General features: G+C 52.8%; 1 protein-coding gene across 3 annotated transcripts in view; it reads left to right on the top strand.

The window, feature by feature from the left end:
• The window catches only part of Foxn1 (forkhead box N1), a 28,338-nt gene continuing 14,201 nt past the window's right edge, over positions 1-14,137 (top strand). For 2 of the 3 annotated variants that reach the window (XM_063251183.1, XM_023565055.2), the window contains exon 1: positions 1-209. The gene's annotated coding sequence lies outside the window, so the exon portion shown is untranslated. Of the gene's footprint in view, positions 210-6,990; positions 7,031-14,137 lie in introns of those variants that run through there. The other variant, XM_063251182.1, reaches the window with a different exon arrangement.

Here is a 14,137-nt window from a genome sequence, read left to right as displayed (position 1 = left end):
CTTAGTCACCTTTCTCTTCTCCCCGTTTTGGCAGCAGCCCCTCAGGGCAAGGGGAAGCTGATATCATAATTATTGGCTCACTCAGCAGCTGCCTCCCCTCACCTGATGTCAGCACAGACCCAGGAAGGCCCAGCTGACGGACTGACAGACGGACGGAGCTCCTGGCTCCCTAGACCTGGGCCCCCACGCCGACCTGCTTCACTGAGCAGGTAAGAGGAGACCCGGCCCAAGTCAGCCGTGGAGGCCAGCAGGGCCGGGCCAGGGCGTGGGGAGGGGGCTTGCCTTTTTAATGGGCCTCAGCAGAAACAGGAGCATCTGGATGCTCCCCAGCTTCTCGCTGCAGCTCAAGGGAGACTCGGGATCAGGGTGAGTGCTGGAGCGGAGGGGGACCCTCCTCCTTGCTCCTCCTCTCGTTGCTGTCCAGGTTGTCCAACTCCAAGCCTGCTTGCTGCAGCGTGGATCTTCGTTCTAGGCTGGCTTGGAGGCTTGTGCTATCCCTGTGTGCTCGTAAGTGTACTCGTCCACCTTGTGCTGGGATAGCAGGACAACTCAAGAAGCGCCAAAACTGGAAAACAGAGAAATGAGCAGGCAGCTTCCTAGCTGTGTGGCTATTCCAGAAACGGTGAAAGAGGAGAGCCCAGCATGCATAGATCAAGGAACCTCTCAAACTCTCTGGGCAGCCCGGGCTGGGCTCTAGGTGCCTGGAACCCTTGGGGGAGTCTGGGTTGCAGAACAGAGACAGTGCATCTGGTGGAGAGGCAGACAGGTGGCAAGACAGGTGCTGTGGCCAGGAGCTGATGCTGAACTTTACAGAGTCCCTCCAAGTCCCCCCAAGGAGACATTTCTTGTCCTTATGACCTCGGAGGTAAAGAAGCCTGGCAAGCAGCAGACCTGGGATGATCAGTGAGCTCTTAGACCTCTGATGCCTAGAACCGGGTGGGGGATGGTGGTCTGGGAAGTAAAAACTCTAAGGGCAACAGCTTGAGCAGCAAGAAGCCCCCTCCAGCTCCTGCAGCTCTCCCTGTCCCTACCTGACCAGGTTAGGTTCTGGCATTCCCCTCGGAGTCCCCCCAGGCCCTCCCTAAATGTCCCAAGAATCTTGCTGGATTAAGAATAGACTATTAAGTGGGCGTGTTTGCCTCTGTCTCTGCACCTACAGGTGTGTGTGGGGGGGGGAATAGACTTGGATGTATGTAGTGGCAAAGCACAGCTGGTCAGTGGGAAAGGACCTGGAGGACAGGGGTCCTCCTCTTGAGAACTCACCCCAATCAACCCACCTCCCCACCATCCCCACCCCTTACCCCCCACTCCCACCCACCACCCCCCATGTCTGGGCCATTCATTTCCCACACCAGACAGGGCTGCTCATCCTAGTCTCCCTATGCCCCACAGAAGGAAGTCTGGTCAGCTCCCTGGTAGTCTCTGGGGTCTCTCTGAAGTCTCCAGTGCCATTGGGTCCTGATCTACCTGCCCCCATCCTTCACTTTTCCCTACTGATGAACCCCAGTGCCTCTGGGCTGATCAGACAGCTGGATGGGAGGGTGCACTGCACACTGTCCCCATCCCCAATGGGCAAACTCAAATCCTTCTACCATCTTGGTCATTCCCAGACCTGCAGAGCAGGACAGGAAGAAAAGACTTGAGGGGCATCCCTGACTGATGGAGGGTGGGCCACGCCTCCTTCCCCAGGCCCTTTCTTTTGCTCGCCTGCCTGTGTACAGCCTATGGTGGGCCAGGTAGGAACAGAGCTGGACTGGGTCCTGGGCCAGGTCCTGCCACAGGTTGGGATCCTCAGGGGCGAAGGTGACACTGGGAGAGGCACATGTCCTCCCAGATCCCTGCCCAGCCCCGCCCGTGCAGCCTCTGCCGAGCTCAGCTCCCAGCTCCAGGGCCTGCTGAGGCACGCTGCACCCCCAGGCCCGGCGCCTCGCTCACCTCCAGAGCCAGGAACCTGTTCTCCCGGGAATGCCAGGGAGTTCTCAGAGGACTGTATTTCCCAGGGGCTCAGGGAGCCCTAGAATGCTCTAGATCAGTGGGTCCTGGCAAAGCAAGAGAAAGATTGGGGACCTGCAACCTCATTCTTGCACTCCATCTTTGTCTCATCCACACACTGACCCTTTATTTCCTCCAACCAAGCTTTCATCTTTCATCATGAGAAAAAAAAAAAAAGTTGGGGAAACTCAAAGACAAAGGGAAAGGCCCATTTGTTTTGTTTTGTTTGTTTTGTGTTTTTGTCTTTTTAAGACAAGTTTTCGCTATGCAATTCAAGCAGGCTTTGCACTCACTCTGTAACCCACACTGGTCTTGAACTTGTGACGATCCTCTTTCCTCAGCCTCCCTGGTGCTGGGATTACAGGTGTGCACCACTATGCCCAACTGAAAAGCCCATCATTAGCAAATGGCCTCTGTCATATGCCATCCTTTGCCTCTAGGAAAGCCTTTCTTAGCCACCATGGAAAGTCCCATCTGCTCTCTAATGCCATTGCCCTTGGGCTCTCCATCCTTCACAGCCAGGAGCCCTTCCTGAGTCTAACTCCCACTGCCCTCTGGTTTGAGCTGAGCCTGATCTTCATGGACTAGCAGAACCCCCATTGCCTGCACTAAGTCCATGCTCCTAGCCAGCAAGTGTTCTTAAATCATGTTGAAATGTCTTCAGGGCTTGTGGAGAGACCTTGTACCTGCTGCCGTCTGTCATTTTCTATTGTACTGGGAGATTGGGGGCCATCTCTACTCAGGACCCCTCCCTCCCCATAGCAGAGGGATGGAGAGGACAGAAGTCTGCCACTATCTTGCTATGGCCCGTTCGGCTTCCTCGGCAGGAGAGACTGAGACTTCCGGGAAACGCTTCAGCATTTTAAACTGAATTTGCAGGGACTGTGATCCCAGGAGGTGGTTTCCTGAGTGGAGAGACAGCCACTGATCTGGGATGCTTGGGGTTGGGCTGGCAATGTGCCTGAGAGTAGAGGAAGGGCCGATGGCCTGTGGGAGGGTGCATCACAGAAGCACCAATCAAATGATGCCTGAATAAGTTGGGTCTTTCCAGTACATGCATCCCCTCCCATGCCCCTTCTGCCATCTCTGTGCCACCTCTTACCTCACCCCCAACCTCCTTCCTGACCCTCCCACCTCATCCCCTCATCCGTTGCTTTTCTCTTCCCAACCTTAGTCCCTTGCCCACTTTGTGTGTTGGGGACTGAAACAAGGGCCTCATTCACAGCTAAGTGCTAAGATCTACATCTCCAGTAATTTCACTGCCTGATTTGTTTTTCGTTTGTTTTCTTTAGAACCAAGGTCTCATTATGTGGCCCATGTTGGTCTCAGACTCCTGGGCTCAGACAATCCTCTTGCCCCAGCTCCCTGATTATGTGGGGTTACAAGAGCACTACGCTCATTTCAATCCCAGCTCAGTTCCTTTCCTTTCCTCCTCCTTGTCTCCATCCCCAACCTTACCTCTATCTCTACAGCCCCAGCCTCCCCCCCCCACCTCACCTCAGCCCCACCCTCTTCTTAGCCACAGCTTCTCATCCACACCATCCCCACCTTCCCAGGTCTCCCTTTAGGCCACAGATCCCTTGGGAATCCAGCATCCTTCCTTAGCTCCTCTGCCAGGAGTGTGGCTACATCCTCCAAATCCTCTGAGTATGGATGCAAAGCACACAGAACAACCTGGAACAACAGATTGTGTGAGATCATCGCTCAGGAAGCTTTCAGCTTCCTGATCCTATTCGGGCCTTCAAGGCTGGATGCTGGCCAAATAGTAAAAATGATTTTAGCTGGGGGTGCAGTTCGGTGATAGAGTACATGCTCAGCATGCATGAGGCCCTAGGTTTAATCCCAGTACCCCTCACCCCCCAAAAAAGGGTTCAGATGCAACAAGCCAAGTTGATATTTGCTGTCCAGACAGACTCTACTTTGAGTGTGTGACAAGAGAGGGAAACATGCTCAGAGGGCCCCAAAAGGAGATGGTGGCACCCCTTCTGAGAGGGCTGCGAACATGACTAATCTGATCAGGCATGGCCAGACCCAGGCAGGGGACGGACAGAGGCTGAAGCAAGGAATGACAGCCACTGTCACAAGCATCCCCCAGTCTCTGCTCCACCTGTGGTTCTTGCTTAGTCAGCCTAGATTAATGGGGCCCGAGAGAGAATTAGCTGAATCGGGAGCTCTCAGGGAACTAGACCTAAAGCCTGCAGTGAGTCACAGAGAAAAGGGAACTTGTGCGCTCGCAGTGACTCTGGAAGCTCCAGGAGCTGGGCATGCCTCAAGATCCTCACCCTGTGCAATCAAGAGCCCACTGGGAAGCTGGATGCCAACCTCCACCCTAATCTCATGGGAGAGTTTGTGGTCATTGGACTTTAAGCCTTGTCCTCGTGCACCCTCTAGGCACATTCAGGGGCACCCCACCTGAAACCACTGACAAACTGTAACCACTCTGGACACCAACATACACATGTATGCACTTGCGCACACACACACACAAACACACACACACACACCATTGTGATCAGAAAACTTAATTAGAAGACTCTGCAGTCCCCTCCTCCTACAGAGCCCAGGTGACCACAGCAGCATTTACAGTGAGTGGATCTCTCCCTGGATGGAGTTCCTGGGGTCCGCGATGGACCCCACAGACCATGTGGCCTTAGACTCTGGCTCACTGGGCCTTCCCATGAACATTCAAAATGTTCACAAGGTGGGAGACGTTTGGGGAAAAATCTCTTTGGGATGGTGGTGCCAAGGCCAGGAGGATCTGGGGAGGTCAGGAGAGAAAGAGAGAGGCTGGAGGCAAGGACTTGGAAGGGTTCAGAAAGGCACCCTCCGAGCCTGCTGCTTCTCAAAGGCAAGACTGCCTGGAAGAAGCAACTTGATAACAAGGGACAATCCTTTCCCCTGAGGGGGCCTCAGTTTCCAGGTCTGTCAAACAGAGAGAGCCCTGATTGAGAGGACCTTTCCACTGTGCCTTTCCCTCCCAGGTTTGAGAAGTCCCAGCAGAAAACCACTTCCCTGTGCCTTGTGCTGCACAGCGTCTGGCAGGAGGTTCTTCAGAGTGTATTTGTCTTGTTCTAAATCTGTGTTATTAGTGGTGGTGGCAGAATTAATATCCCTAATAACAGATTGATGCTAATGAGCTGTTCTGATAATGATATGTACAGAGCATGAGAGGTGACCCCTGGCCTTGCCAAGGATGGGATCCTGGCTATCTATTGGCCTACTGAGGTGGGCACTCCAGGAGGGGACCACCAGTAGCATGTCAGCCTTCCTGATCACCCTTGGGAGGGCCCCCAATCACTCAGTGTCACCCCTCTCCTGAAATCCCAGGACCCCAGGGGACCCAGGGAGGAGGCAGGGCCACCAAACAAGGTGCTGTTCCCTACCTTCCTCTGAGCACTTGTACTTTTTGGTTCTCATTGGGTCCCCTGACACCTGGGTAAAGTGTGGAGGACAAGGATGAGGGTCTCATTCTATAAAGGAGGAAACTGGGCTTATTTCTGTAACTGCCCTGTGCTGACGAACTCATAGGAGAGGACTCTCCTGAGGTCCTTGGTCAGGAGGACTTCCGTGAGGGCAAGGGGGGCTTTGTGAGAGTGTGGGATGAGCTCTGGGCTAGGCGAGAGCTCCAGGGGCAATGGCAGGCTGAGGCTGAGGTGGGAAAAGGCTCCATGAGCCCTGTGGGTCTCACTGATCAAATCCTCAGCTTCCCATCACTTCTACAGCCAACAAACTCTGTGTCCACAGAAGGGTGCACTAGACTGAGCTTTGATTTCCTTAGTGAGTCGGAGCTTCTGCTGATGGGTACTCCAAGGCCAGCCACTCTATTCAGTCCCTCAGCCCACATCCATCCTTTCCAGCTAGCATGGCTGGAGGGAACTTGTAGGAAGCAGGAAGATGATCTTCCTTATTCTGTGAAAAAGCCTCCTGGCCTTTCAGTCACTCCTACTTCCGTTTCCCAGTGTTTAGCCCCTTCCGCGACTCAGCAGACAAAGGATGGGAGAGAAATTCCTGCTCTGGAAATCCTTGTCTAAAGCCTCAGATTACTGCTTTCTCCACAATGTCCCTGGGAGGATGAGGCAGGCACTAAAAGAGTCTCCACCTCCTAGCTCCCCAGTCAGACCCAGACAGTTCTGTCTTCAAGTCCTTTGCCAGGACTGTCCTCACCATCAGACCAGTCACAATGTCAAACTCCCTGGGAACGATGTGGGGTAGGGGCAGGAGTTCTCCCCAAGCTGCCTATCCAAGAGTTTCCTGTTCTTGAAATTAAGAATGCCCCTCCCCCTGCTAATCTTGGAGGCCAAGCCGGTCTTGCATCTGGAAGAGAGATCTGGTAGTGGGCTCCCAGCCTCAGAGTATGGACTCCAGAAGAGGCAGGTGGGCAGGAGGGAGGAAAAGGCAGACCATTCCTGACACCCAAGAAGAGTAAAGATGTTAGGGGCCTGGGGATGGTTAGGTGAACAATCTCTGGGAAGGGGTATCCAAGGGGAGAGAGCTCAGCAGAGTCGATTTTCCAAACTTGCTGGTCATAGCAAGGGGAAAAGGTAATTTGAAGCTGTATCTCAGCAAAACATGAGTGGCTTCGAAAGAGTGCATCTCTCATTTCCTTGAAATCTCTTCTTTACCACTGACAAATAAGCACCCACAAGTAGGTCACAAGCATTCGTTCCTTTGTTCTACTGAACGTTCATCTATCCGTATGTCCATCTGCCCATGTACTCCACCTTCCAGTTTTGTCTATCCATCGTCCATCCAACTGGTCATCTATACATTCACCCACCCATCCCTCCATCCATCCATCCATCCATCCATCCATCCATCCATCCCAAAAGGTCAGGGCTGAGTGGAAGGGACCAGGTACTATGGCATTTATGGGACACGTGACCTTACCGTCTAGCCTAGGGAAACAGTCCCGCCCCAGCCCAGGGGCAGGGGGCTGGTCCAGGCGCGTGGAAGTATTTATAGTCGATGAGACTTCTGAGGAGCCACAGGCAGAATGACTCCCCGAAGCCAGGATGGCGGCCATGGCCAGGAGCCTACTGTGAGTGGTTGGATTTGGCTCCTTCGGGGCCAAGGCTGGGTGGCAGGAGCTGGAGAAGGGCGGAGATCTGGGAAGCTGCCCAGAGGTGGCCAAGATGGTAGAAAGGGAAATAGGCTGGGCAAAGAAGAGTGGGAAACCAGGAAGCTTTCAAAGTCAGGCATCCACAGCAAAACTGGGATTCCTCCCATCCCCGAAGAAGGATGAGTCCATTGTCCTTAACAGCTCTATAGGGTCCTGCAGTGAGCAGCAGGAAGGGCAGAGCAACTGGACTGAGAGTTTAAGAATTAAGGTTAACTATCTGGAAGAACTCCCTGGTGGCACAGGGCAGAGGAGGTGGCTCAAATGCTTCTTCTGGATGGGGGCACTGAGGGATGCTGCGGAAGGGAAGGATGCTCCCCTGCAGGGCGGAGGGGGGACTGAGGTGGCTTTGGAGACACCTGATGTGGGGGACAGGAATGACCCACTTTGGAGGAGAACATCGTTTGGGAGATGTGGATGCTTGGCATCCCTTTTTCTCCCTGCCAATTCTATCCCTGCCATCCCATCCCTCTGTGTTCCTCGGAGCCCTGCGCATGGATTTCTAGGCCAGGGCAGCTGACCCAGTTCTTGGAACCCAGGCAGGATCCAGAGTGGGCAGGGCCGAGTGTTGCCCCCAGAACTCCCAACTCTGACCCGAGGAAAGGAGTTAGAAACCTCTCTTTCTTGGCACCCCCAGACCCTGAGTAGCCAGGAGCCCAAGCCTCAGGCACAACCCCCAGGGCCTTCCCTGCCACCCCACAGGAGGTAATTACCAAGATGCTCCAGGGGACCCCTCCCAGCAGCCCTGTGGGGTGGCACCTGGGTGGGGCTGTAGGCCAGCACTGGGCCGGGCCCCACCCCTCGTAAAACATGCTGCCACAGCCGGCAACTGAAACCATTAAGGCAGAACCGAGCCGGCTCCACCTGGCTCATAAAGGGCAGTTAGGAGGCCGACGGGTGGGAGGGGGCCCTGAGCGTGGAGAGCCCCGTGAGGGCCCTCGGTACCCTGTGCCTGTCTGGCTTCTGTGACTCAGTTAGTTGCCAACAGGGGATGGGGACAGATCCTCCCAAGAGACTGAGGTGTTTCCAAGGTGGGGCTGTGTGGCGCAGTGGTTAGGGAGACTGGCTTTGAAGCCTAGGTCTGAATCCTCAGGAACAAAATTTACTAGCTGGGTGGCTTGGACAAGTCAGGTTAACCTCTCTGAGTCTCAGTTTCCTAAACCATAAAAGAGGATGATAGTGTGGTTCCTTCCTGAGGTGTAGTAACTCATCCAGCTCTGCCTGGTCCCCTGGCCCCCCAAAGGCAGAATAGGGATGCCCACCCCCAAGATCAGCCTCAACGTCTTCGGATGCATTGGTCCCTCCATCTCATTTTGCTTATAAGCTAATTGAAGTATAGAAAGGAGAAGTGACTTGTCCAAGGTCACACAGCCAACAGAGGGGTGGCCACTGGTGTGACTCCCAAACGGTCCCTTCTTCTTGGATCTTTTGTTTACTATTGGGGTTCAACCCTAAGGCCCTCACACTGAGCTATAGCTCTTGCTCCTTTGTTGTTATTTTTATACATTTTGAGACATGGTCTTTGCCTCAGCCTCCCACAGTGCCGGGATTACAGACCTGCATCCTCCTGCCCAGCTCTGCCTGTGTTTTGAGGCGTCAGGGAGAGGGAGCGGGGAGAGATGGAGGTGTTAATGCGATGGCTAGAGTCAGCGCTGGCCTGGTTGTTTGTGAGAAGGGCACAGAGCAGGAATGCGGGATGATTTTTGTCCATCTGGCCGCCAGATTTCCAGGGAAACCTGCTAATTTACGTCTGCACCACTCAAGCGAGAGGCCGGGCCTTTCTTCCCTGACTCCAGGGCAGATTGAACCTATTTCTAGTCCCAACTCTACCTCCCTCCTGCCCAAGAGCATAGAAGGAGGAGAAACTCAGAGGACACAGGGATGACAGGATGCCCGGAAGAGGGTCTGCAGCCAGGTTGTGCCAGGATTGCCTCCCTGGGCTGAATGCCTTGGGGGTCTTGGGGCAGAGTCAGGAGTCGAGGTTTCTTTCCCCTTCAGCTGTGTGGACCTGGACATGTCATTTTCTCTCAGGGGCCTCAAATTTCCCCCTGAAAAGTGAAGGTGTTGGCTTTGCCTCCTTACCTGCAGCGTGCTGGTAAATGTTTTCCCATCAACTCTTTTTGAAAACTTAGCCTGATTTTACTGGACACGAAATTAGGAAGAGGTGGACACCACTGTCCACTGCTCTCATGGACAGAGGGAACAACACCAAAGTGCAGAATAAACGCGGAATGCCCTAAAGATGTGCAGCTGTGACTATCAGGGTCCCTACAGTGTAAGGGACCTGAGGACACCATCCACCTCTGACAGCCCCGGCCCACAGCCCAGGCAAGGCCAGGCTGCAGGCCACAGAGGGCTCTGGGCAGGCTCTGGAAGGCAGGAGAAGATCGTTTCCAGCATAGCTGTTCACAGATCCCTTCGTGTTCCCTGAAACCAGAACAGGGAGGCTCTAGGTTTGATGACAATGAAAGATTCCTGCTGAATGCAGAAGCCCCTGGGGTTAGCAGAGAGGCTTTCCAAGGGACCCAAAGCCACAGGGCCACCCCTCTCTTTCCTGTGCATTTCCTGGGAGTTTCTATGGGCACTGTCTCTACTGCAGGGAATCGAGAATCCAGCAGAGGGCAATTCAGCCTCCACCAAAGGGGAGGGAGAGGGCAGGGAAACAGCAGTGTGGGCCGGAAAGGGGAGTTCCCTCTGCACTCCCTCCCCCCCCCCACCAAAGCTCATGCCTTAAATTAACTCTGTGCCACTGCTAATTATTAATAATAGCTATCATTTATTGAGCACATACTATGTGTTCAGCTATTTACAAGCAATATTTCGTCTAATCCTCCAGAGAGGTAAGTATTATTAGCCCCAATTTACAGATTAGGAAACTGAGGCCAGGGAAGGAAGTTCAACAACTTGTCCAACCAAATTCCCACAACAATTAGGATTCAGACGCAGCCCTGATTCCAGCCCATCCAGGTTCAAGAGCTTTCTACTGGTCGCTCCAGAGAGGGGCTGGAGCAGGCAGGCTCTCTCCATCCAAGCAGTGATCTTCCCTTGCGCTCAATAACCCCCTCAAATACACCAATCAGATGCTCTTTGCCCGATACCTAAGGCAGGAGGGCTTTTTTTTTTTTCTGATACCTGTACCTGTATAACTTGAATCCTTTTTTTCCCATTTCCCCCTCCTCTCTTCAAGCCCTCTTCCTTCCTTTACAAAGCTTTGTTTTCATTTCATTCTTCTTTTCTCATTTTTTTCTTTTCCCTTCCTTTCCCCATCTACCTCTCTAGTTCCCCTTTCCTTCTGAACAATTTCTGTTTCACAATTTCTAGTTTACATTTTGGTTCTTATTTATACTCTCAGTTTCTCACACCAGAAGGAAAATGCAATATTTACACACGCATATCCGACTTATTTCACTTAAGAGCATGGTCTCAAGGTAAATCCATTTAGCTATAAATGTCTCAAATTTATCCTTCTTTATGGCTGACTAGTACTCCATTGTATTTTTTAAAAACCCACATATTGTATCCATTCATTGGTTGATGGGCATTTGGGTTAGTTCCAAGATTTAGGTATTGTACATAGTACTGCTATAAACATGAGTACACATATATCACTGTGGGACAATGCTTTTAATTCTTTTGGGAGGATATCAAGAAGGGGAATAGCTGGGTCAAATGGAACCGCTAGATCTAGTTTTTTGAGAATCTCCTCACTGATTTCCACAGTGGTTACACCAGTCTACACTTCTACTAACAGTGGAGAAGGGTTCCTTCTTCTCCACAGCCCCGCCAGCACTTGTTATTGCTTGATTCCTTAATCCTGGCCATTCTTTCTGGGGTGAGGTGGAATCTCAGTATTTTAATTTGCATCTCTCAAGTGACCAGTGATGTTGGACATTTTCTCTTATATGTTTCCTGTTTGTGCTTCTTTATCGGAGAAGTGTATGTTCCTCTCAGATGCCGATTTTTGGATTGAGACTTTGAGGAGGTCATTTTGTTTCATTTTACTTTGTTTTGTCGTGTGTGTTTTTTGAGACAGGGTCTTGCTATATATTCCAGACCGGGCTTGAACTCACTATGCAGCCATGGCTGTCTTCAAACTCACAATGAGCATCCTGCCTCAGCCTCCCAAGTGCTGGAATCATAGGCAGCACCATCATGTCTTACTAGGGGTAGTTTTTGGAGGGTGCGCTCTGTCTTGGGCTGTGTGATCCAAGGTGAGTCAGTTCTCTGGGATTCATTGTAGAATGAGTAGAGCTTCAGCTTTGAGAATCAGGTAGGGGTACAAATCAAGAATCACAATCCACAAAGACTGCCCAGGGAAAATCCTAGACCCAGCACCACTCAGGGGCTTCTGTATCCTCAGTGCAAATTAAGGGTCAGGTTTCTGATATCTGCAGAACTTCCCAGGTTCTGATCCTGTCCCCCAAGGGCTTGGAGGAGGTGAGGTGGTGAGGTGGCCAAGCCAGGGTATGAAGTCATGGCTGAGAGTGGAAGCCTTCTGACAAGCAGGAGCTTACAGATAACTGAGCTGGGGACAGGCACCAGGGTGAGCACAGGTGAGGCCACCGCTGCAGGGCCGCTTCTGGACACCTCAGCAGGCAGGCAGGCTGGAGCCGGAGCGCAGGGAGGCCTCCCCTGGCTGACACCTGCAAACGAGCAGGGCTGGGGTCCGAGCCTCCTGAAGCTGGGTGGGCGGGAAGGGCTAGGAAAATGGAGCATGGGGCATTAGCCAGTCTCCACTGGGCTGCCAGACCTGAAGCAGCAGAACCATCAGGAAACTGTGGATCCTGGGGCAATAGGTCACATTTGGCCGGGGAGCCAGAGGCATGGCACGTGTCCTTGAGCATTTTCCTGTGCCAGCACTTTGTATTTCTCACTTAATCCCTGGGGGACTCTGGGGGGGTGGGGTCCACGGGCCACTTTTATCAGATGAGGAAAGTGAAATTTGGTGTGTTTGAAGTCATATGCCCAGAAAGTAACAAGGCTGAAACTCAGTCAGGTCAGCCCACCTTCACCGCGCTAACGGTGTCCCCTCTCCAGGTTACTGAGCTGGAAGTCTGGGGAAAGGTCCCCAGCCTTGCCTCTGAAGGGGGCGCCAAGCCAGCAGCACCACCTTGGGGAGGGGTGTGGCAGGCACTCCTGAGCTGTCCAGGAGCTGTCCAGGGAGCAAGGGCCAGGCTGGGGCGGTCATGCGGAACCGGAGCTGGGCTGCCTCTTACCTCAGGCCCCCTGCCTGCTCCCTCGTGGTGTCCAGTTACGGCCAGCTCGGCGCTTCCCCGTCACGCCACATTTAGCATTGCCGAGTGAGCAGGCGCTCGGGACATCGAGAAGGGGAGAGAAGGGGCGGTGGGGACTCATCAAGGGGCGGGAGAGCTGTCCACCAGGTTCCCCCAGCTAGCGGCTCTATCCTGGCCTGATCCCCTGTGGGACTTTGGGCACACGCCCTCCCTTCTCTCTTGTCCCTGGGTGAAACACAGGAAAGGTTTATTCAGCCGCGATGTGTTGATGCCTGGCTATCCTGGGGCTTGTAGGAAGAAAGGATAAATTTAAACCTTGAATTTCTGCCAATGCCTGACCACCCCCCGCCCAGCGTACCCTACCAGATTCTGACCCACGCCAAATAAAGAAGCCATTAGAGGAATGCAGACTCCAGCTAACCAAGTCCGAGTTCCAGCTCTGACTCTCAGGATTAGCTGTGTGTCTTGGACAAGCCTGTTTTTTTCTTCTAAAAGAAGTAACACACCTTTCTCACAGACTTGTTCTGATAAACCAAAGAAAGAACCATTCAAAGCATTTACACAAGAGTCGGCCCAGAGAAGGCTGTCAGTAAACTGAAGCTTTTTGTTGTTGGGATGTTTTGTTTTGTTTTGTTGTTTTACTAGGGATTGAGCCCAGTGCCTTTGCATTGAGTTACATTCCCAGATGTTATTTTTTTATTTCAAGACAGGGTCTCACTAAGGTCCTAAGTTGCCCAAACTGGGCTCAAATTTGCAATTCTCCTGCCTCAGCTTCCCAGAGGGTTAGGAGGAAAGATATATGTCATTACTGGGCATGGTGGTCCATGCTGTAATCCCAGCATTTGAGAGGCTGAGACAGAATGAGCACTGAGTTTAAGGCCAGCCTGAACTGCATAGCAAAACCCTGTCTTAAAAGACCAAAGGAAAGGTGTATGTCACTGCACCCAGCTCAAGTTGTAGCTTCTAATCAGAGACCACTGGGGTACTGGGGAGTGAATTTAAGAGGTCCTGCCCCTAGCATACTCACACAGCCCTGTGAACTATGTCCTGTCACTAGCCTTGTGTTGCAGATGCCGCTGCTGCAGGGCAGCGACCTTTGCTGACTCAGCCAGGAAAGAAGGGCTGAGCCTGGCCTCCTCGTCACTCCACTGTGCTGGGCTCAGGGTTTTCCTCCTATAATTCCAGGTGGGAACTTCAGCTCTGTAATCCAAGCTGCTAACTTTTCACAGGGAAACAGAAAATTTCAGAAAAGAGCAAATGGCCAGGGGTGGGAGTGTAGCTCCGTTCTTAGCACACGCTTAGTCCAAGATGCTAGGCTCAACAGGAAGGAAGGGTCCCTGGAAAGAAGAAAGGAAAGAATGAAGGAAGAAAAGAAAGAAGGAAAGGATGAGAAGGGGAAGGAGGGAGGCAGTGGTTGGCATGGTTGGAAGTAAGAGGATGAAGGATGTAAGTGAAAACAGTACTTTCTGGATATTCCATGGTGGACTAGCAGGTCACTGTGCCACCAGGACCCTTCGAGTCCCCAACGCAAACTGTGGTCATGCCAGCCAGGCCACACCCCTTATGGTCACACCACAAGACTAGCCTCTGCGTAACTGGAGATACCACCACTCCAGGCCTAGGCTTGACCTGCCCTTGGCTCTCAGGGTCTGTTCGGCTGCTGAATCAAGTCACCTAGCCTGGCCCCCCATTGCAGACACGGGAGACCAAGCACAAGGAGACAGATGCAGGGTCTCATAGGGAGCTGAGGTCTCCGCAGAGGACTCTTAACCTGGCTCGCTTTGCTCTCTCTCAG

This window comes from Cavia porcellus, unplaced genomic scaffold (genome assembly GCF_034190915.1).
Source record: "Cavia porcellus strain 051 isolate PalLab524CR breed Dunkin Hartley unplaced genomic scaffold, mCavPor4.1 scaffold_6, whole genome shotgun sequence".
Classification (NCBI taxonomy): Eukaryota; Metazoa; Chordata; class Mammalia; order Rodentia; family Caviidae; genus Cavia; species Cavia porcellus.
This window is presented reverse-complemented; position numbering and strand designations above follow the sequence as displayed.